This window comes from Sinohyriopsis cumingii, unplaced genomic scaffold, assembly GCF_028554795.1.
Source record: "Sinohyriopsis cumingii isolate HCF-2022 unplaced genomic scaffold, ASM2855479v2 utg000160l, whole genome shotgun sequence".
Taxonomy (NCBI): domain Eukaryota; kingdom Metazoa; phylum Mollusca; class Bivalvia; order Unionida; family Unionidae; genus Sinohyriopsis; species Sinohyriopsis cumingii.
The window spans coordinates 745,323-771,327 of NW_028315873.1; the positions used below are offsets into that span (position 1 = coordinate 745,323).

At 34.3% G+C, this 26,005-nt stretch overlaps 1 long non-coding RNA gene across 1 annotated transcript in view; it reads right to left on the minus strand.

The window, feature by feature from the left end:
* The window catches only part of LOC149774620 (uncharacterized), a 198,667-nt gene that overhangs the window by 115,750 nt on the left and 56,912 nt on the right, over window positions 1-26,005 (minus strand). The gene's annotated exons all lie outside the window — the stretch shown is intronic.

The window sequence follows — 26,005 nt, forward strand, 5'->3', positions numbered from 1 at the left end:
AATCTAAAATGTAACACATTATGTACATGCATTTCAATACTCGGACTGTGACTCTCTATTGCAAACATTATTTATTTTAAATAAAACAGTTTTCCGTTGGGATTCATGATGATAGTTACCGTTTTCTTTTCAATACGCACACGAACTTCTCTCTCTCTGTCTCTCTCTCTCTGTATCATCAGCGGTGTGAAATCATATCATCGGTAGAGTGACAATACCGTAAAGGAGTAAAATTGTCACCTTTCTATCGATCTGATTGTGTCCGCCACCAAAGTCTGGTCACGATGAAGAGTACATATCCATAAATCATCATCCGATAATAATGTTTTGAAACATAATACGTATATGAGAAAATATAATTTCATAAATAGTAATGAGAAAATTCCCTTCATGACACATCTACCAACTCTTCTAACTCCAACTATTGTATTATTTACAGGTTAACACAGTGTAAACGTTTAGTCGTACTGGCATATCTCCAGCTGTATTAATGATGTATAAACGAAACTTCTTAATGTAATGTCGTACGAAGGTTACCCCTGTGTGAAACATCTGTGTATATGCATACGTGATTGTCCTTTGAATATATATTGTCATACTCCTAGTGACAGTTCACGCATTTTACCGCCATGAGTATTCAGATGACATTACATTGCACGTGCTTTGAGAGATACAGTACTGATTGGTAAAGTTCTGTCGATATCTATATTTAGTTTAAACTTGTGAATATAATGGAATAAAAGCTGTTGTCGAGAATATAAAAATCCCACTTGAGTAATTGAACAAATTATTAGATACCGTATTGTATTGATGTAAACTATTTGTAAATGTTATATCGCAGCAGATTTGTGGTGGTTAGCTTGACAGGTAACAATACAGATTGACATAAGGGCTATGCTCGCAATATATCGGAAGATTGCAATGCTTAATCACTCACTGTTTGATGCCATTTATTATTTTTTACTTAGGAATCTCTAGGATAACGTTAATCAAAATGACTGTAATTATGTGAGGCATTTTTTAGTTTAAAAATTCATACTTTAATTTTCATTGAGCTCCAATGGTAAGATGGTATTCATTCGTCTTTAATGTTATATAACTCGTGTATTATAAAATGTCATTCACTATTATATTGATATGAATGCGTTCTTAGTAAGTTTCATGCCAAGATTGCTTGAATATATGTCTTAAATGATATCGATCTTGTATGCTAAAATAGTGATGTCATAGTGTAACTAGACGTTTCTAGCAGTTGCCACAGACATTCCTTTTTTGGTAATGAGGAGATGATGTGTATATCAGTTGATAGGCTGAGAACGGATCGCATTGGCCTTACTCTGATGAATTACGATAAGACGGCATCTGACATAACGGGAATGGAAATAAAGTTCGACGCCTAAAATAAAATAATGACAAATACTTAGGATAAATTTCATTTATTTGAAGATAAAAGTAGCCCATTATGTGTATCACACGGTGTGAAAAGAAGACATACAGTCAAAGTACGGTTGGTGACCCGAAGAGGATAAGCATATAAAGAGAAAACAAGAAAAACACTACGGCGACTCTGACTTGTCATCTTTTTTGAATTAATGAGAACCGGAAGCAACCAGGTTATTCATGCATGCTGAGCTAAAGAGTTTGTTAATTCACTTTAGTATGTGATGAAATTGGTATTTTTTTTAGAAAAGCAGAAATGCTAATTCAATTTCGTATGATTTTTTTAGTTCTATTTCCAAAAGAAGAATTATCATATATTTGTCATCTTCAATTTTATTTTGTTTATGCAATTTATTAAATTGTTATATTTTGTATACGGGGGCTCGTGCTGTTCTAGAACATATCCGTGTTATTTAATCCATTATTTTATATCTTATTTTATTATTTACTCGATCAGGGTAATACCACCAAGGTTGGTAATATCCTAGATAATAACAACCAAAGCACCATAAATAGGGAACATATCTCCCGGTAATGCGGATATTCTCGCTTAATGATCGTCTCAAACTGCAAAAAACAAAGATCCTGGTGTGCCGTAGTATAATGCATATTCAACAATAATCCTTTTTCTCATTACTCCAAATATCTGCAGAGACCCATACCTGCCAACACATTTCCGACGGCAGATCTGAAGCCGTGTCGGTTGCAGTTGTATTCGACTTATAATTGTAGTTGTTGAGAGCAATCAAAACTAATTTGTTGAAGATTGTTTATATTTTTATATTCAGATTAGAACTGAGCATAATAATTCTAGAGGCAAATAGTGTTGTTCGTTCAGAAGACATCCACGAAGGCGACATACTAAATAACAACACATACAAAAACGTCAATGTACGACAAATATATACACAATTCTGGCAAGCAGGACAAGAAGATCGCTTCGTAAGTTAAATACCGTAATCCCACACATCATTTTATCACATGCACACAGAGCATCTTTAAATATGAAGAAACTTTACATAAAACAGTTCCAAAGCGAAGCCCAATTATACTGATTGAAACCGGTAATAATGTAGTTTCAGTGATATAAAGGTAAAACGATATGCTGCAAATTCGGTAGCACGCAATTGGGGTAGAATGGTATTGAACGACGTCCCCATATTCCACATAAGTGATAAGCTTCTTAAGTTGTGACTCATGCAGGATGCAAACATGTATCGTTCAAAACAATTAGGATAGAACAAAGTATTATATATGGTCACCTAAGCTACGAACAGGGCAAATCAATGCAAAACATAGTAGTTCTGACGATTTACAGATCGCGGTGTATGAAAGGGGGTTTAGAATAGCATATGATCGTTAGATACTTGCATATCATTATCCACTGTGTCTTAGTTTTCAACAGGAATCAACATTATCATACTTCCAAACCTACCTAAAGTTATAAGGGTAAAAATGGAGATTGACAACTAAATATCATTTGTTTCGAATACGATGTAGTTACTATGGAATAATTTGCAAACTTAGTCAATGAATGGATTTGCTTTTTTACGACTTCATGTTGAGAGAGGGAGAGAGAGATACACAGAAGACAGAGAGATTTACAAACTATACGTTTGATTTTCCCGTAATGAACTCAAGGAATTTTCGATATTGTCCTAAAAAAGCGATTACAATGATTAATAAGAGTTTCATCTCCCATGAGATCTGCCTTTCTTCCGCGAGGGTGTCCAGCTGACAAATCAGTGTACGGAAGCCACCAAACATTGTTCAACGACAAAATATACATACATTTATACCGTACATGGAGCAATGTATACATGTTTTAAACTGCTGGCTAATGCATCAGGTTCGCACATATGATAATATATTTATTAGTAGTGTACTTCAAACAATTCACCTTCAACAGCGTACAAACGATCACAAAAAGCAAATATGTTCCTTCAGATGCTTTGAGAGACAACAAAACCAACAACTTAATCTAATAATATGTACATTTTCGTTGTACATGCGTACAACGTTACTTAGGGCCAATACTTGTTTTATAGGTAACCAACTGAACTAACATGTATCTCGTCGTAGATACGATTGCGGAAAGATTCACTAAAACGACAGAAAGCACGTTTACTTTAACCTAACTAATACTCATTTTCATGTGGATTTATGGCATGTTCCGTTTCTAACTGACACTCTGGTCTATGGAGCTTGTCAATTGTGTGGACGCTATCCATTTGTGTTCTCCAGCCATAGGGGTACGTGTTCAATTTGTATTGTATTTGAAATGTGAAGCCTATTCGGTTTTTAATGTCGTATCGTGAAAAGATGCTTTTATTACCAGGTAGGTTTGAATCGTTGTGAACTTCTGAATTGCATGTTGCTATTAGTTTCATTGTGTAGCATACATATGCAGATATTAATTCCGGAACAGGTTTTATGACCAGGTTGGTTTTATCGTAGCTGTTATGGGCTGTCTGAAGCTGTCAATAGATGCATAGGGCTGTATATAGCTCTGCACGTATGTCTATCCGTGAGTCTGTGCGAATGGTGGATCCAATAACTGAGGGTGTAGCCAACACAAGTTGGCCAACCTATAATAGGAAAAGTTTGTGCTGTCGGTGCATATGCGTGCGGGTATCTCAATATATCTGTCTAGCAGTCTGTTTGTCGATATGGAAGATGATGCAAGACCATACGAAGACGAAACCGCTAGCTTGTAAATTTGTGTGCATGGTCTATACATTAAGGGTGTGTACTGTCTACACAAGTGAGGGCCAACCCAATAATTGTGGAGAGCTGTGGGGTTTGGCAGTGAACTAATTTTACAAATTTTATACACACACACACACACACACACACACACACACACACACACACACACACACACACATATATATATTAGTTCATTTTATATAAATTATCATCTTTCATTACATTGTGCTGTGTTGTTTTTCGATCCAGGGATCCATTTATGTCTATCCTGTTACACAACGAACTCTTTTCTTTTTTTGATCAACGAAGTTTACAATTCATTTGTGAACTTGAATATGATTTTTACCCACTATTCTTCGTCCTCAAGAATTCTCGGTCTGTATCAGAAAATACGTTTGGATGTCGGATGTAAATTGATGGAAATACGTCCTGCTCGTCACCGTCACCTCCAACAAAAGAAGCGATCTCTAACTGATTACTGTACTTGGGTTTTTTTCCTGGACTATCTGATAGTGTTATAGGGTTTAACTCCATGTTTAGTACAATATATGAGGAACCCGGAGAAAATCCCGGAAAGAACACTGATCCACTATAATCTACTGGCAAGATTTATCTCCTGTCAACATTGGCCGCAGCTGAAAATCGAACCCACACAGACAGAGGTGAAACGGCAGTAATCTTTAACTTTGAGAGCTTTCGACCACTATGCCATTCGAGGCCCCTTGACAATCTGCTTCTCAAATCATTTTAGATAATCTAAAAGTTTTGGGAAATGCAGTGAACTCATTCAAGGAATAAATCTGAATTGTACTGCAATTGAATTGGTTTTATTTGTGAATTACTAGTATCCATTATGCAGCAAATATATTGCAAAGTAGAGATATTTATTGATTACACTTATCCATTATGATAAAACAATTATGCAGACTGAAGTTATAACAAGTTCAGATTAGTGAAATATAGTTTGTATTATCTTACATTATTCTCATCTTATAACAAATCTACAATAGATGTTCCTCAAGACGATGTGGCCACATCGCTTTGAGAATTATGTATATCTCATACAGATATGAGTAACGGTACAAACAATTTGTTTCATGCTTAAGTAAGACCCGACATCATTTATTTTATTATAGCTTCATTTTTGCTTGTATCCATGTCAGGAACTCTGTGACCTTTGCATACACTCCGGGCTTATTAGCCAAGGCACATCCATCCCCCCATGATGTGGCTCCTATAACTGTGTATTTGCCTGAAAACAATAGTTTCAACTGTAAAATAACAATATAATGTCTGTTTTGAAAACTATAAAGAACTAAATGATATTTCTGAGCTCTAAGGAGATGATGTATGAAGCAGATTACATCGTAATACAATGAGTTCTTCAAGGTACTTTGGGAAATGGTCTATTAGATATACTGCCTCAGGAATGCAATGAATGCGACATCTCTATATTACATTTTCCTAAGATAATGATCACAAATTTAGAAAATGATTTTCTCTGACATATAGGTGTTCCATTCTTGAACTCGTAGATTAATTTTAGAAGCCTGCCATAAAAAGGTGATTGTTATGGGTGTTCTCCATTACATCCACACATGATTAAGAAAGGTAATTCACAATTGCATCATAAGGAGCAAATCATTAGTAGGAACAGACTGAACGGGATCATTGATAAAATGCTTGACTAACTGCGTGCAACTGCATGCATGAGTACGTTTAGTAGTTGCATTATCCATGCTAAATATGTCAAGAACTTTGCTTATGTCCATAAAAGCATATATATATATATATATATATATATATATATATATATATATATATATATATATATATATATATATTTTTTTTTTTTCCTTCAGAACATACTTCCTCCGCCTCTGGATTTTCTGAATTAATCCCACCCACCCCACTTGTCACCACTTGCCTGTAAGCCATATGATTTTTTTCAGTTGAAACTTGTGCTGTACCTCATTGAGAATGTTTTGTGCTGTGCCTCATTTTGAATGTTATTGTGATGTACCTCAATGAGAATGTTATTGTGGCTACATGACAGTAGCAACCATTGCAATTTAAAGTAATTAATGTTTTAATAACTACTGTTTCTTTTCCTTTAATGCTGGACAGTGTAAACGTCTATACTTTTATGATCATGTTAATACGATTATGCTCAAACCTTTTTCGTGTGTATTTGTGTTAGCATGGAATTTTCAAATGTAAGGCTTCTTTTATCTAATCAATCCTAAATGAAAATAGAAATATGATACCAATCTGACATCCAATTTGGCCACCATGGCAGTCAACTATACAGAATAATTTCAATGTTACGTAGCTATTTATAGCACTTTGGGTTGTCCTGATTTATCGTAATAAGGTCATCATAATACCAATCCTTCAACCAATGAAAGCCAAATTTATTCCTTTATTTTTTTTAAATATTGTTAGAATGATGTTTTCTTTTAACACATACTTCGTATCTGCCTTCACTGACAGTGTATGTCTTATGCTGTACTCGTGACTATTTATAGAAGTGGTATTCATAAAATATTGTAATCCTTTCAGTTCGAATAGAAATAAATGCAATTCATTTTGATCACGAGGTAACATTCTGACCAACGGAAAAGTTACTTTCCTTTACCATCTACTGGCATTGCAAATGCATGGGGTTGACACCATAAGACAGCATATTCTATTTAATTGGTTTTAAATGAAAATAGTGCCAATCTGATGTGAAACATAACCACAGCAACAGTCATATTGAAATCCTTACATTTGAACTCTTTCGAAATGAAGAGTCAGATTTTTATAGGATTTCAAATGTAGTCTTTGCTAGCTGTCTTGTTGATCCTGGATGAAATATATACAGCTCGTGTATCACAGGAGCCATCTCGAAACTTGTGTTATTACACTGACTCGAATATAAAAACCAAGATCCAGACAAAACTTTGCAAGGCAATATGTGGACTTTAAATCATTGATTATATCGTTTTGTATTTCTCGCTTTTGTTCTGTAAGATTGTCACCGAAGGGTTGCTTCTGTAATTGTTATAGTAAAATCCTAACGGCAAGCAGATCTGCCACTCAAAGAACTGACTACTCTAACTGTAGATGACCCCAATGCAGACTCCCACATCAAAACGGAATATATTAGCAATACATTATTACCGTTTATGTTACACACAAAAGGTCCCCCACTGTCTCCACTACAGCTATCCACACCTCCAGTATACAAGTAACCAGCACAAAACATCCGTGGAGTTATGCGATCTTTGTATACACGCTTACATTCACTATCACTGATGATGGGAACTACGGCAGCTTGTAGTATGTCTGGAAGCGATCCTGGAAAAGTATAAAAGCCATATCATATATTTTCCTATAAACTGCTTAACTATATGAATGATTAGACATTCAATTACTCAGAGCATAATTATCTTAAGTATTCCAACTTATCGGTAATAACAATGTTTTTGTCATATAATGGTCACGTTATACAATGAGACTTGTGTCGATAGGTGGTAATTCAGTCCCCATATCCCTGTTTAGTGATGAACTTCGTTGTTAAATTCTGAAGATAGTTATGCTCTGAGTATGAAAAATTACTAATGAATTATCCCGACCAAGGAAGCAACCTATTTCAGTTGAACATCTAAAGCTCAGAATAACAGCTAATTTGGTCCACACTGTGAAATATATATCACATTGTGTTTATTTGGAAAGCTTTTGTCACCATGAAAACTATAAGATCTAATTATCATTCAGTTTTTAAATCTAAATTACCTAGTATCATATTCTCAGTATAATGATCCACCCAGCTTTGAGATAAGTGTATAGACTCGATAGATTGAATCTAATTTGGGTATTTTGACTATTGTCTTGCAAATTCATTCATATTCTAGCAATCCCATATCCTCATATTTTACTGCAAACAGGATGTTCTTCCAAACGTAATAGACTATCATTGTCATCTGTTACTCTCCTAGAGTTCTGAGTTTACATTTTCAGAAACCATGTTGGTATAGGAATCAAGCTTTAACAAGGAACAAAAACCTCTTATATACCTTTCTTGGTATTTTCTGCTTTCTGCTATCATTATCATAACCTACAACATTTTTAGTATTAACTTATTTGGATTTCCTGATTAGATGCCACTAAAAGGTTCATTTATTTGTGAACTACTGAAACAGGTCCAATTATCTGAAGACTTTGTAACTCAAAAATACAATTATATATACAACACCCATAACAGTTTATTCATGGTATTTTAATTTAGCGCATCTTTCTAGCATATATATTCATGGCAAACTGTATTGAGTCACTATACCTATCTATATATATATATATATATATATATATATATATATATATATATATATATATATATGCAAATGTATACAGTACATCAATATCCACACCTATATATTGATGGTAAACTTTATTCATTTTATCAATATCTATACCAATATCAATATATACATGTATGAGCCACACCTGGTAAAATTCTTTCAAGTAAATTTCGATAATTAGTTTCAATAATTATCTATTTTAATTATTGGTAGCCACTGCAGTTGGAAAATCAACGTCATGGTACAAACCTGATAGATACCGACACTGGGTTGATACATGTATGATTTCTTCAGGTTCAGTCAAGCAGACAAGTCATTCCATAATGTACTATTCATGGTAATGGAAGCCATATTTGTTGGCAGATTGGCATAATTTATATACAATAAATTTGAAAGATTTAAATTTGAAAGATTTTACTACTTTAAATCTTTGACCTCTGGCCTCATGACCACCTCTGTTTATTTTATCTAATATCAATGTAACGTCTTCAATGATGCAAGAATACTAGTCTAAAAATATGATAAGATTCTGCAAAGTTGCTGTTACAAAGATGTTATATAAAGAATTTCTCTTGTATTACTCAGGTCGCCAAGTGGTGGCTGGGTGACTATTACAAAGATGTTATATTAAAGATTTCTCTGTCTTTTAGTCATATGACCAGTGGTTGCTGAGTGGCTACTACAAAGATGTTTTATCAAGTCATATAGTTAGTGGTTTTGTTGTGACTCTTGAACACTAATAGCGAAAACCAACAAGATTTGTAAAATTTAGCAAATGAATTTTTTCCTAGATTATAATTCAAAATGAAACAATGAACTTACATCACTCTAAATTAAATAACACTATATAATTATTTTGTATCACACATTCAAATGTTAAAGATTTAACTGAATTATAGTGATATTCCGAACAAATTCCATTGTTGAATGTGTTCATGTTCCTGAATTCTTGAACATGGTGGTGTTCCAATGACTTACATTTTCATGATATGCTAAGTCTTTGAATTTGTCACAATACTATAATCCAAAGTGTCCTTTTCTCAATTCAAGATAATTCCAAATAGTCCGGTCCAAGAATATTATTGACGAGCAATTTGCATTTCCTATAAATAGTAATTTAAATACATTATTCCACAAAAATGAATAACCCGATATAACAATATAACTAATTCTACTTCAAGATGTTAAGAAAAGAATGAATCATGTTCAGATCAACAAAATTATATACCCCTCTTCTTGCCCTACGTCATAATTACCATTTTCTGGAGATACTCTGGCATTTATGGAAACTTCCATTCTAGAAGTGTCTAGGGTCAGAGTAAAAATTGAATATTTTAACTCAAATTATGTTAAACATGGTTACATTGATCATGATTGGGATATTTAGTCCGCAAACGCACAGAACGTGTTAACTATATATTATTATTGAACTTGACTTTAGCCTAAGGTCAATTAAGCATTATATATATATATATATATATATATATATATATATATATATATATATATGTTTATATATATATTACAGAACAACATTAGAAAGGTCAACAAATAATACAAATTAAATATTAGTAGCATTTTAGGAGAAGCAGTACAAAACAGATACAGCCTATTATAAATATTGAAAACTTGTTTCTGAAGTGTCACCGTCAACTCACTTCATCACCCACCCCCGTTTTGGCACATATGTTCATAAGTCCATGTTGTTATATATTCTATTTGTGAAATATAGTATTAACTATGATCACTATCCCTCAGTTATTGCATCTGGAGTTCAGGTTACAGGGAAGCGTCCTTATTACATATGAAGTTGTAAACTTTGACCTCCTGTTTAACCTAGGGATGCAGCATCTGAAACCTGTATTGTCGTTCATCCTTTCTCATGATATACTAATAGCATACATTATCACAATATCTAAATTAATGTAAAAGCTTCAACTGGTGGATATGATTAATTGTAATGATGGATATGATTAATATCAATGATGCATATGATTAATTAAAATACGGCTATGTGTTTACATGTAAACATGGATCCCTACACGGCTAAAGCTCATTTGGAGTACCTGACAGTGCACCTGCTGATGGAAACCTTGATGCCATGCAATGGAGTAAAGAATGTTCTAAGGGTAAAGCCGTGACCGTTATTTCCGATTGGCTTGGATACGATTTAAGCCAATGGTTGTGTGTCTAGGTAAATGACTAAGTCTCAGATTAGTGGGTAGTACTTAACATTTGTGTATGTCTCGCCAGTGGGTAAATGCCTACTTCATCCAGGTTTTCCACAACACAGTCAGACATGTGATATCAGCCACCAATGGGGAAAAGTCAAACGGGTCATTGTATATAGGCGACTGCTTATTACAAACCTAAGGCATTATAATAAGTCCTAAAAATACTCAAATGCAACAAGCTTTGTATAATTCAACAAATAATTTATTTTCCTAGGATAAAAAGTGACAATACAAAAATAACTTACTGAGACTATTCTAGAATTTGTAACACAAGTCCTAATGAAAACAGTCTAAATAAACTTTAGCGGTATTCTAAAAATCTAAAAATCTAAAAAAGTTTGTGTTGTGACAATGTGCGAATAGGCTTTTATGGAATCACAAAAATATAATCAAAAAATATATCCTTATTTGAACTTCATTATAAATCCAAACCTCTAAGTCCATGGATATTAATTTAAAGCACTTTTTATTTCCAATACAGAATAATTAGAATAAAATAAATTTGCTCAAATCATCATTCTGCACAACAATATTACAAAAACGTGATTTTGCTCAGGTGTTAATGTAGCACTGAGTTATTGTCCAGTAAAGAAGATTTACATAAAAAACTAAGACTACAAAAAACGGATGATGGTTATTTTATATGTGTAAGTGTTGACGGTCTAACAAATGAAAGGTTGATTGTATAGAGGGCTATAATTGTATATAGTTACGTTTTTTATGTTAATATATATCCACATACCAATTATTTATGAGCACCAGTGTAATAGAATATAGGGTATTAAGAGTGTATTGAAACAATGGATGACAACTTACATGTTACCTAACGGCAGCTTCAGAAATCAGGTCACACTAAGTTCTTTATTAGTTACTCTTGATGAGATACATCAAATACAAATGTCATATGTGTAGGTAGAAAAGATTCCAATATACAACGGGTATAACGAAAAAACAAACGCAAGAATTAGCAGCAAAAAAAAACACAATACACCTTATCCCGTAAATGTTGATTGTGTGGGGATGAAACACACAAAAATAATCGGGACAATACCTTATGGACTTGAGAAATCCAGGTAACTATGTCAGAACTATCAATATATCGTACCTACCTTTCAACAGAAATGTAAGCAGCAAATGTTTTGAGCACCAGCAGGCTTTTACTTACTCATAGACGTTTTCCCCCATCCTGTAATGTGGCACTGCATTCCCGCTGTGTACTCAGTGTTACTTTGTGGGAGGCATGCTGGCTGTACATAGTCATTGAACACAATGCCTCGCCCATCCTTGGGTCGAATCTTAAGAAGTGCCAGGTCATAATCATGATTTACATCTATAATTAATGAAAATTAGTATCAATACATTCTGGACTCAAACACAGGATGAAACCCGTTGTACATTTTTTATCAATTGAAAATACTTCATATCTTTTGTACTGACCATCTTAAATAGAATGTGGAAGTGTTTTTCAACTAAAATTTACTGCAAATATAGGTCCAATGTGCAGCACCGCAGATAGCTGTTTGATACACTAATAATACACTACTGATGCATCACACTAAAATCAGTCCCGTTGCAATATATAGTTTGCTTATAATGCATCTCTTCCAAGAGTCATTTATGAAAGAGGAAATAAACATTCAAACAAATACATTTGGTAGCTGACAGTAACATTAATAAATATATGGCACTTTGACACATTTGATCTACATTGCTTCCAGCCTCAAAGACGGTATTTTTTGCAATTAAAAGACTTAATCATTGGACTTATGGTGTCATGTGCTTCAGCATATCCAAGGAAATATTTTTAAAATTCAATCCGAATAATGGCAGGGTAAAATAATAAAATTCAGAAAGATCATTAAAAGGTAATACTATAAAAGACTTAACAACTGCCATAATGTCCAAAATGTATAACAAATCAACCTATTTTGCCCATCATAATCATTGAAATGAAACATGAATGCGTTTCAAAAATAAAATATTTTACTTGCTTAACTTGCCATGTTTCTATCATAATAATTATACTGTTCCAATGTATGTACTTCATACTAACACATTCATGCACTAATAATGAAATCTAATGCTTTTTCTAGTTATGGTTGTTGTTGTTGTTGATAGGTTTAACGCGGCCAGTATTAATGTTGAAGAACGAACCCGGGAATAACCCAGGAAGAACCACCGACCCACGAGAAGCTACTGGCAAGCTTTCTCACATACCCACTTTGGCCGAATCCTAGACTCGATCCTACGCAGACACAGGTGAGATATCAATGATCCTAACTGAGAGCGCTTTAGACCAATCAGCCACACGGGGCTCACTAGTTATCTAGTCATGGACACCCATTCACGCATTGATCATGCAAACACATGAATGTACTAATCGTACGCACCCATGAATGCACTAATCATGCACACAAATACATGAACTTATCATGCACACACATGCATTTACTGATCATGGAAAAGCATGCTTGTTCTAGATATGCCAAATATAAATTCAACAAGCATGCACACATATGCTTGTAATAATTATGCACAAACATACATGCACCAATCAAGCATACACGTGCATTTAGTATTCGTGCATATACATGCATCCAGTAATCATGCACACACATGAATGCATTAGTTATGTACAAACATGCATACACTAATCATGGAAACGCATGTTTGTTCTAGTTATGCACACATATGCATGCACTAATAATTCAAATATATGCATGTACTAGTCGTGCGCACCCATGAATCCACTAATCGTGCATACACATACGTGCACTAATCAGGCAAACATATGTATGTGCTAATCATGGAAATGTGCTTAATGATGTACACACAAGAAAACACTTATCATGCACACACATGCTCATACCAATCATCCACACACATGTATGTACTAATCGTTGACACACATGCATTCACTAATCATGCAGAGATGGTAGAGATCCGTAACAGAGAGGGCTTTATACATCTTGGTCACACGGGGCCCTCTAGTTATCTACTTATGGACACACAAGCACGCATTATTCATACAAACACATGCATGTACTAATCGTACGCACCCATGAATGCACTAATACTGCAAACACATACATGAACTAATCATGGAAACACATGCATGTTCTAGTTATGCACATACATAAATGCAATAATCATGCACACACATAAATGCACTAATCATACACATACACATGGAATAATCATGCACACACAGGAATGTGCAAAACATGCACACACATGTTTTCGATAATCATGCATCATGAAAAATGAGAACATCTGCAAATAATGTAAAATAAATACTGGTAAACGCATATTTAATGAGGGAAAACATATCACTCAGTTATAATAATTAATTGGCAATGGTTTTGTCATAAGAATTAATTGAAAAGAAGCATTATAATTTCACAAAGATTAATTGTTATATGTATTTATTCCTGCTTCAAGATTAGTTCATTCATCTCCTAAATTCCTATGCAGTCTTTACCTTTAACTCAGTTAAATTCATTCCATCAAATTAAAAACACAGATGTACACATAGCTGTAGAAATATGATCATTTTTGGTTATACTAGTTATGTGATGTTATTTTCACTGAAGATTTCTGAGCAGAGTATGAGTGCATTTGTTCAGAAAAATGCCGCTCTTAAACACAACTCTAAATAAATGACCCAGTTATGTTTTTTGAATATCTGTATCTCTGATGAATGATGAATAAACTTGATGAAGACATGAAACGTCAATTAAATTAAATCATTTTTTTTTAAAGTCTAGACATAAAATGACCATGATAATGTTCCCCTTATAAATCGTAATACAGCAAAATGTAGAACTCAGTCTTTTAATTTGCATTTCATGTTACAGATGATTGTGATGACATTAAATACAACAAAATGAAAATCATATTGCATGTGTTGCCTTGAGTTATATTCACACATGATTTTTATTTTTAATTTTGAACTGATCTTTTCCATCATTGGAAATGCTTTCATATTATTCATTTTGAGTTGCTCTTTTGAATCATATGACATGCTTTTACGTTATTCATATTGAATTGTTCTTTTCTTTCATAAGACATGTTTTTATATTATCAATTTTGAATTGGTCTTTTATTTTATAGAATATGCCTTTAGCGACGTATTCCTCGTCAACTTCCATAATATATGCTTTTTTTAAGCTTTGTATAGCCAGCTAACTGCATATGTCTCTAATATGGATCATGATTAGAAATGGTCTTACAAAAACTATTATCTATGCAATTGATAGAAAACTATCAAACGTATATACCAGTATATTTACACTATAATGCATATTTTAATCCTTTTGAATAAATGTTGTAAATATTATTGTAATATGTCTGGTTACGGGCTATAACATGTTTATCCCAAAGCAGGTACAACATCCAATATATATTATAATGCGATACAGCGAAGTGTGAGATAGACATCCGCGGTTACCATTATATCGCTCATGGGTGAAGAAAGAAGCAATCCTAAACTCCTTCTCATGGCTATCATAACCCGTGTTATCGTGGTCACCTGTTCTCACAACGATTTCATCACTCCTGAGACCTCTATGGAAACAGAAACATAAAATTACACATGCTATTTATACAAGTAGACATCGTCTTCATGACATAAAGAATGGCAATGGGAAGCCTAAAATTAATGTCCAAAACAGTTAAAGCAATCCAAGAGAAGTCAGTGTATTTTACTTTTCTGTTCTTCTTAAAAACTCACTAATATGTTTGAAAAAATTCAAAACACCAACACGTATGTCTGGAGTAGCATGCATTTCTTGATGACCAATGAGTGGTACGGTCAGACATCATATAAAAGTCTTATTTTGAAAACACCATGTCAGTATGACAATCAATTTAAGGGAAGAGGCATTAACAAGGCTGTCACGATGGCCATTATGTTAGCCATATTGATTGTGAGATTAGAACAATTAATAATAACTATAACTGGACATTATAAGAAGTAATCCAATAACATTTTCAAGCCATAGTGAATGTACAATCTGCACCACTTATGACAAACTAAATATCATAGGTCTTTTATTGCAAGTAAACTTTCCAATAAAATATTTTTCTCCTAGAATACGTACCTGATTACATTAAAATCAAATATATATGCCTACTATCTCCTCATAACTGCCCGCTCAATTATGGAAATTTGGCTGTTTTTATGTCCATGTTATGTAGACAAGGGCAACAACGCTGCAGGTCCCGCTAATCGTGTGAATGGATGCTTGCATTGTGGGGAGGATTGGTGTGTATTAAAGTAATACGACTGGGTGAGCATTCTTGAAGCATCCTGGCAGAAACACAACATACTGCAAAACATTGGGTGTCGCCTTCAAATACGTTCCCATGTCATATTTCATTTGGAGAATAGGTAATAGGTAGACGGAATGTCCCAACGTATTTCTTTGGTAATTTCTGAGTGCAAAATATTGAAGGTAAACCCTCTCTACTGATTTTTTCAAGCTGCACAACTAGAGTTGACAGGGTGTATGTGTGGGAAGAAAAAACAAAGGAAATCATCGTATCGCATACAAATTATGGGTGAATCCATTTCAAGATGTACAGTGTGTTCATATGGAGGTTGTGCTGATCTCATCCTTGTCTGATTGTTGCTTGTGCAAATGAGACTGGACCTACCAGATCCAGGGCTTTCTGCGTTGGAGCTATGTTTGAATGTGCGTGCTAATCACAATGATAAGTCCTGAGGAGTTATGTGCTATTTCTCAGGTATATATGCAAGAAAGAGGCATGTTTGAGTTCCACAATATGCCCAGTCTAATTTAGATAGCACTTGATCTTACATAATAGTTCCTATTTGAAGGCCTTCTGGATTGTGTTAATACAAGAGTGAAGTCATAGGTCTCCTTTTCTATTGCACAATGATGGCAAACGATTCTTGATGACGAAACTTGATTGCATCATAAGGATTGCTGATCCATTTCATCGAAACGGAAGGCTGACTGGCTCAATAGAGAGTCCATGGAATTAATTGCATGCCAAGGTAGATGTGATCAGGAGAAAGGTTTTGTTTTAAAGAAGTTTCCGCTTCAGCAAGGTCAGTGCTGAAAGGGTGAAATTTTGAAATTCAGGCTTAACATAACAAATGATATTTTCCACTTTGGAAAACAGTGTGAATGATTAAGGTATACGAAGGCCAAACAATGAAAAGTCAGAGAGGTCTTTGCTATGACCAAGATCATCATAGCCACAATGATCGAAGGATGTTCCAATATGACAGAATGTTAGCCAACATTTTGTCATAGAATTATAAGAATAAATGACGGCTACCTATGTGACAGACGCACTCAAATGGAAATTGTGTTATTTTTACTCGTAACCAGTCCTTGGAAACAATGTAAGAGGGGCTCATTAAAGGCTTTTGATACATAAGCACATTCAAGATTTGGAATTCATTCAGAATACCACTGGAATCCATTCTGTATGCTCTATACCTTTTGACTTCTGATATAACTTTTAGGATTCTTTGGGATTTAGAGAAGACTAATCTAAGTTACTTTTAAATTTCCATATGGTGTCTTAAGCAAATAAATTATTCGCTGAATTTTACATAAATGTTTGATTTCTCTTTTTCAGTTGCTTAATTTACTACACAGCCATAATAACAAACTTGTTCTGAAAACAGTTGCTCTAAAAATGAAGACGTTCATGATAACGTTCATCCCAAAGATACTGACATGAAGGCCTGTGTTCTACTGGTTACTGACAGTGTCGAAGTTTGGTAACAGATGGGCTTTGCATCCAATGAAACTTGCATTTATATACACAGTCACATCCTTTTTAGTGGCAGCTTTAATTATATCTATGTTGTTCGCAAAACTTGGTTGCACCATTCATCCAGGAATGATACTATTTTGCTCGTTATGCTGATATTGTAATCGAGTGGCATGGAATATGAGTACACGTGTGAGCTGCAAATGGCACACGTTTAAGTGATACAGTAGGACGATTTGCATCGTTGAGATAGCAAGGCCATCTGCAAAGGTCACATGTAGAGGTGATCCAGTAGGATAAGATCTGCTGCAGCATTACACAGTCTGAGGAGAAACTCCCTCGTTATGATAAACTATATGTAGGAAATGGATTACTTGAGAATGACAATTCAGATGAATGGGAATACGTAGGTGATTACGATATATAAGAAATCCATATTTTGATCATTTAAGATGAATTAGAGCTGATTGATATTGTTCTCTTCATATATGCGATATATGAGACATGATATTACTTGCTAGCTTTGAATTTTTGCATTCAGCATACCTTGTTATTATAGTTGACTCTGAAATGACACGGTAAGAAATTAGAAACAAAGGATTTTCATAGAGTTAACTACATTAAAAGAATGCCAAAAATATCTCCGCTAAATTCAGGGTGATAAAGAAAAATATTGCCTGTATGATCATGAAACTAAACATGTTTTATTAATATGTGGCCTTGTGTAGGTATGCAATCAAATAACACATGACCTATACAGAAAATAATGCATACAATATGCTGAAAATTCCATAATAAATCTGAAAAGTAACACAATTTTTCAATAGATGGGCATGGATTTTGAAAGTCAAAGTGAATACTAATTTCACTTCACTAGTGGTAGCTTAAAACTAGCAGTACTAGGCGGGATATATTGCCCTTTGTCTATATACAAAGCTATTGCCTTTGAGAGGGCTGGATTTTGTTAGATAGTAGGACTTATGCAGCTAGCGTTATTGGAAATGGGTAACGTATTTGAAAGGGAAGATATCAACAAGACCATCTGCTCAGAAAGAGTTGTGATGAAAAACGTTCAACTTTTCCATTGTGATAGACATAATGTGTGTCAGATCAGTCCTATTTTCATTTAGAATCAACTAAACATTATACATAGTCTCTTATAGAAAATCCCATTCTGTTAATTTTATGACAATCAATTCAGAAAGAGTAGAAATAATACTACTTTCCAAAATCGCCACTGTGGTTTTCATCTTGGATATACAAGTTTTTCCGTTTTATTGTAGAACCCAATCAACATCCTTATAAGTCTCTCAGTGAAAATCATATATTGATATCACCATCTGTTCAGTACAATAGTGATCAGATGTTCCAATGGTCGCTAAAGAGGATTCATTAGTTCTCACATCAACTCCAACGTCATTTAGGACCAAATATGTTTCATTTTGAGTTTTTTCATGAAACGTACATCTTGATATTACCATTGATTTGGGAGGGTGCTGATAGCAAGACATTCACTATATTGGATGCATTAAGAACACCATTTCATTGCACGACCTTCAAGAAGAATAGTGTACAGTGTAATGGCAATCGTCCCATTAGTTTAAAGGTGATAATATATTTTTGCTAATATATATGAATCCCAGACAGGCTCATGATGAATGACAGATGGACGTTTGACTAAATGGCATTGAATAACTCCTCTGGTAAATGACTAACTGAGCACATAGAGTGAACAAGGCAACTGCTTCACATCAATCTGTTATGCTTTCCATTACAGTACTCTGCTTTCCATCAATTTATATTGTTTCCCATCAATCTGTTATGCTTCCCATCAATGTGATTTGCATCCCATCAATAGGTTAACATTTTTATCAATGTGTTATGTTTCCCATCAATTTATTTGTCTTTTGAATATGCTTGCAAAATGAGAGGAAAATGTAACCTACGTTTGTAAACAAGGACTATTAAAATGAATATCGATAGACCTATCAAGTTGCATCACTATGTAATTTTTTGGTATGGTGTCACAAGGGACGATACTGTACCAAACAATAAAATGGTGATGAATCACACTGAAATAATGAAGACACTGCCCTATCATGTCTTTACATTTAAACAATTAACAGCACCTTTTTAAGAGTAAATCAATGATAAAAAGTACCCTATTCAAAATGCATGTGTCTTTTTAATGTAATCGTAATTACAGAGGTGTATATTCTCCATTAACATGTACGTAGTTTTCAAATTAATTTCTGTTACACATGAAAACAATTTACTTATGTTGTCAACGGGAAGTGATAGTTTTAATTCACCGTAATATATTCTCCTAGCAGCCAATCTGTTTTGATCTGTTATTTTCGAGCAACATAGAAAATAAATCGTTTTGTTGTGTAATGGATTCGTAGAGTCACCTCAAATCATTACCAAGTACAAATTTCCGTTTACACTAAACATGTACTGTCTCTCTCTCTCAACTAAAAATCAATTAACGGCCATGCGTTTGGACTATTTATTTGATAACTAAAGTAATTAATATTTTCAATTTTCTTTGCTAATATTACCAGTGAAATATTGTGCGAAACGGCAAACAATCAGATTCAAATTTCGTTTTTATGAATGCGGTCGAACAATGAAAACATTTGTTTGTGTGTATTAGGTTTTAAATAAATACATATATAGTATGATATCCATTGAAGGAAAACGTTTTCAAAAAAAAACGAAACTCTATTTGCTGACCAGGCAATACATAACATATTGACTATAACGATTTTTAATATTTCTTCAATTTTCAAATGCATCAAATGACTGAATATTGTTCTTTTTTTTTTTATTTTCTCAATATATTAATGCGCTCTTACAATTTACATACATGGTGAAACCTGGATCAAAAGATGCAGAAAATCTGGACCATCGATTACTCAGATTGGATTTGAAATGTGATAGAATCTTCTATATTGTTCCAATGTTTTTTCCACCTTTTATTAATTAAATTTATTTAAATTGTAGAGGAGAAATTGAACCGGCTTGCGCATTAGCTGGTTATCTTTATGTTTTAATCTAGAAAACTTGAGCTGTTACCAAATTAATATGTGCAATGGATCAGTGTCTTAAAGCCTTGCCAACTCTTTGCAGAATACACCGTTAAATAAGTGCAAGTGATCCATCTGTAGGTGTGAAAACTTTTCATTCTTAATCAAATTTTATATAGCAACTGTTGGTGTTTTGAAATTAGAGCCAACGCTAATAGTCTCCACTTTATCTTAAATACTAAAAGGTAGGTCATAATGTTGATGCGTGACACATTTTCAAACCCATGAAATACAAATGTGTACATTTCGTCTTAATACATCGACGATGCACGTAATTATTGCTTTTTGCAATTTAGAATGCAATCTGAGAAGTAGGTGACAAGGACCAATCTTTGCTTTAAATGCTGCCCATCTGCAGTAGCACTCACATTATAAGTTTGATCACAGTGGTAAGGTGTTAGTATTGACATCGTTGGTACAATTTTCAGGTAATTTTTCTCAAATTCTGGACAGTGGGGTACAGTGACCCAATCTTCATGTACGACATATGTTAGTCTCATGTCCATATATACAGACTAGACAGGAAGAATGGACACAGTTTAATGCAAGTTTTAATAAATTCTGGTAATTGTATCACATAAATCTACTGATGCTAAGCAAATCCTCTCTTTCCTAAGAGAAAAACCTAGTATAACTTTGGAGGTAAGATGACAAAATCTAGAGATGTTATTTCAAATTTAAAAAAAAATGTTATATGATTTAAAATCTTGAAATAACTAATTCACAATCAAGTCGATCAATTTATGACACCAACCGTGGCTGAGCTTTCTCAACTTCTACCTCAGTATCACTAAGTCGTCCGAATTTGATACATTTAAAAAAAATCAGTGTAGCTTTCACCAATATGACTATTATATATCCGACTTATTGAAGTCATCGTATTCATAATTGAAATGATTAAGACACGAGGAAGTGTCAAATGAAATCAACGGCCTCAAATCTGGAGAGTGAAAATCCGATTCAACATATTACATCTATATCATAAACAGCAGTGATGTGATGTATTGAAATGATCTTTTACCTAAATGCCTATATTTTGTGATAGAATGTTTTCCAATGAAGATGTCACTCTGATAACAATTGTAAAATATCGCATGTTGGCAATACGGACAATTGAAGCAATGTTGCAAATATATAACATATACTTATGCCAAACTATACACTTATGTAAGCAAAACAACAGACAGACCATTACTCACTGAAAGCAATGAGCAGCACTCAGGATCCAGTATTCGCTGAGAATAGTACCACCACAGAAGTGGCTATCATACATGGTGCCTACAAGACGTCTGATCCCAACCTGCCATGGGTTTGCTCCTTGGACTGCATTCTTTCCTCCAATTATCTTCTCAAGTTTTGGTCTTGGAGCTACTTGCTTCTCCTCAGTCACATCCCGCTTGCCGCGCTCCATCAATGGCCTTTTCCCACAGGTTACAGGTCCTGAAGGAGATGGATTATATTACAATTGGTGACATCCCTGCCTAAATAGAAATTCGTGTGCTTGTATTAAGTGATGACTGGAGAAAAATGTGTCTCTTAATACAGTAAGTGAATGTGATTCATACTAATAATTCAAAATACAAAGCATTTCGACAGTAAGTAACCACCTATATCCATTTGTATATCAGATCAAAATAAGGCATGTAGTATGTCTAGACGTTTGTGTTTGTGAAAAATTCAAACTGTTTGAAAGGCGATTGAGACTGACCCTTATCCCAACATAAATGTTGACAGATGGGTCAGATGAATCTCATAATAGTATTTTAGGTGCTACTAACAAGATCGTCTTCTCCTGGTCACACAATAAGTCTGCTATATCCGCTTACATTGCTTTGGCTACCCAAGTTGTCTATGTTAAAACTGGTTATTTTATCCACCCTCCCCCATATATATATATATATATATATATATATATATATATATATATATATATATATATATATATCTGTCACTGTGTGTGTGTCGGTATATACTGACTGGCCTACCAATATTGTGTACAATACTTTTAAGGTGTATATCCCTGAGGTAAGGTGATGTTGCTACACTGCATTTGTATGTGCTATCCCTGTTTTCACTATGATGTAACTACATTTCAGTTTACCTGTTATTCCTGTGCCTAATTTGTTGTATCTACAATGCATATTGGGTGCTATCCGTGTGCTTAATGTGTTGTAGCAAAAATTGCTTTCAGGTCCTATGGCTGTGCTCACTGTTTTCAATCTACAATATATTTTAATAGCTACTCTTAATGTGTTGTAGCAACTATGCATTTTATGTGCATATACCTGTGCTTAAAGTGTTGTATCTACAATGTAGCTTAGGTGCATATCTCGGTGCTTTATGTTTTGTCCCTGCAATGTATTTAAGGTGCTATACCTGTGCTCACTGTGTTGTAGCAACTATGCATTTTATTAGCTATCCGTGTGCTTAATGTGTTGCAGCAAAAATGCATTTTAGGTGCATATACCTGTGCTTAAAGTGTTGTACCTACAATGTAGCTGAGGTGCATATCTCTGTGCATTATGTTTTGTCCCTACAATGCATTTTAGGTGCTATACCTGTGCTTAACGTGTTGTAGCAACACTGCATTTTAGGAGCAATCCGTGTGCTTCATGTGTTGTAGCAACAGTGCATTTTAGCTGTTATCCCTGTGCTAACTGTCCTGTAGCTACTTTACATTTTAGGTGATATACCTGTGCTGAATGTACTGTATCAAAAATGCATTTTAAATGCTATCCGTGTGCTTAATGTATTGTAGCAACAATGCTACCATTAGGCGATGTTCCTATCATATTTCATTCTACTATTGTTTACGACAGTTACGAATATATCATGTGAATTCTTGCAGATGAAATGTCTGTCCCTCATTTGATACCGTCATTAGTCTTCTTGACTATTATCACAATATGTAGCTAAGTCCAACAATCGGTTAAAATACAGACGAATTCCACCATTCTGATTACAGCGATAAACTAAATTGATGGTGAGCCTACTCCCCTTTTTTTCTACGTCGTTTCGTAGATTGTTATAATTTTCTAAAACAAATAGCACGGCTGATTTAACATTGAGTTGTTCCTAATGGGTTCGGTCTTTGGTGTAGCTCCAGACTGATCAATATTCCTCCCTCCATATATTTTTTGTCACCCGTAGCTTTTAGTTTTCACCAATATTCTGTCTCAACCTATTATCTGTATTGTGAACTTTCGATCCACAACATACCCCCAGTACAAGTGCGACATGAATATAAGACTTAAACAAATTATCTACGTCAGAGATTCGAATGCATGCGTCCTGACGTCCTTCATGAGAGAACTTTTATTACAACATTATCTTTTCAACAACGTGAGGTTTTCTTTAATACTTCAGATACAGATAGAGAGATAGCGAGAGACAGTGTGTTTGTTTTGAGGTGTGTTAGTGGGTGTGCGGTGGTGATGGGGGTTTAGTGTGTAGGTATGTGTGAGTACGTTATTGGACGCATGGTTTAAACGTAATTACGTCTACCTTGTGACTTACACAACTGGGGTTTCGAGATTAAATATTCGAATCCAAAGTTAATACTTAGGAGCCGAAACCCTTACGAAAGTTAACGGGAACTGAAAAATCCTGAATCCGGAGAGAATGGTTGGAAGTATTAGAAACAAGGGACCGTAGACGTTAACTATTTTTCTGTCATCTTAACGGCATGGACGACTAAGTACAGCACACTTTTGATGCGATGTTGCATATGATTGGCTGAATGTTTACAACACTTTATAAATAGCTATATAAATATTATAGATTTATACAGTTCTTAAAAAATGTAAAGTATGAGAAGCATTGAACTGCTGTTGAAATTACGGACATGTTATTACAGAGAGTTCGTCCACATGCAAAACAACAAACATTAGTTTAACAAAGTAAAAACCTGATTTGGAGTAAAAGAACAACCCTTGTTGACTATATTTCGTTTGTGAAGTCATATTTTGCAGTAAGGAACGGATAACTAGATTGATACATCTGTTTGTGTTACGAAAACAATTGGCGCAATGACACACCTCACTGAGGAAACAAACAATGCTCAACGTACAAATTCAGAATAAGTATAACGTAGAAATGCAATGTGAAATACTCCTTATTTATTATAGATTACACAACTTATGAATCATTCCAATTTTGAGGCACTATTGTAATTATGTTTCGTGAGCGTTGAAACCAAAATGAGAATGGATTAAATATTTGAGTGAATAATTGGTCTTAGAAATATGAATATTTCTAGACAATTATAAACCATGTTAAATGATGTATGTGCATTTGTGATGTTTTTACTAAGCATTAACAATATGTTTCTTATTGCTAGGATGTTTGAAGTGTCGAAGTTTAGGGTGATGTCTAACACTAGGATATCATGCCGTTGACATAAAACAATCACACCCAAAATCATTATTTGGATCCCATTGCAAACAGTCCTAACACTGAACTCTAAATGCTGAAAACCAAGCGAAGTAGCTACTTGTGCCATTTAGAATGATGCAAATGCTCTTTTAAATATAGCACAATAACACATCAGATGATAGAAGCACACACCATTTTGTTACCTAACATTTGGTACAGCCCTTCGTATATTTCTGATTTTGTTTTGAAACAAGGCATTTTTGCAGTGTTCCTGGCGTCGACCATGATCAAGTTGCAAGTGAGATATGGTAAATCCACTTAGTGAAAGGTGTACAGCTAGGCTAAAGTATTCTCTTTTTTTCGGGGGTGGGTGGGATATGAGGCTGTTTAGATCTGCGTTCGCCTTCAGAAAAGCCGATCTCTGAAATCTGCGTCAATGACGAGTACAAGTGTCTCTTCCCAATCAAAGTTGACCAGCTGAACTGTCTATGTTAATCCTTCAGGCACATGTTCATCTGTATTATCTATGGTAGAGTCTTCAGGCAGTTGACCAGTAAAGATCTTAATCGGGGACACGTCCATTGAGATTTTCAACACGAACCATTATAAATACCACATGCTTGAATGAATCCGTTTGGATCACACCTGTATTGGTTGTATAACAAATAAAAACTGCTACCTTTAAATTTTACTTCGTTCAGTCTGTTCTTTAGTATTAAATGAATATAAGAGATCTGATATAATTTTGATGTAATCATCTTTGGAATTACCGAATAGATGCGTACTAAGCTCTTTATCACTTCGAATTTGTGGGCATATCAGGCACATACATTTTTTGACGGAATATAAATACATAGGTCATTTTGGACACTGGCTCTTGGACATAACGCCATTCAAATATCTGGTTCGACTATATTCACAACAGTGGCATGTTATGTTCATTGATTTCATCAATCTGGTTTTCTAGATATGTGTTTATTTTAATGAGAACAGCAAACCCGCGTATTTGCTTAATTCAATACACATATATAAGTAATATTTAATAAAGCGTTTTGGCAAC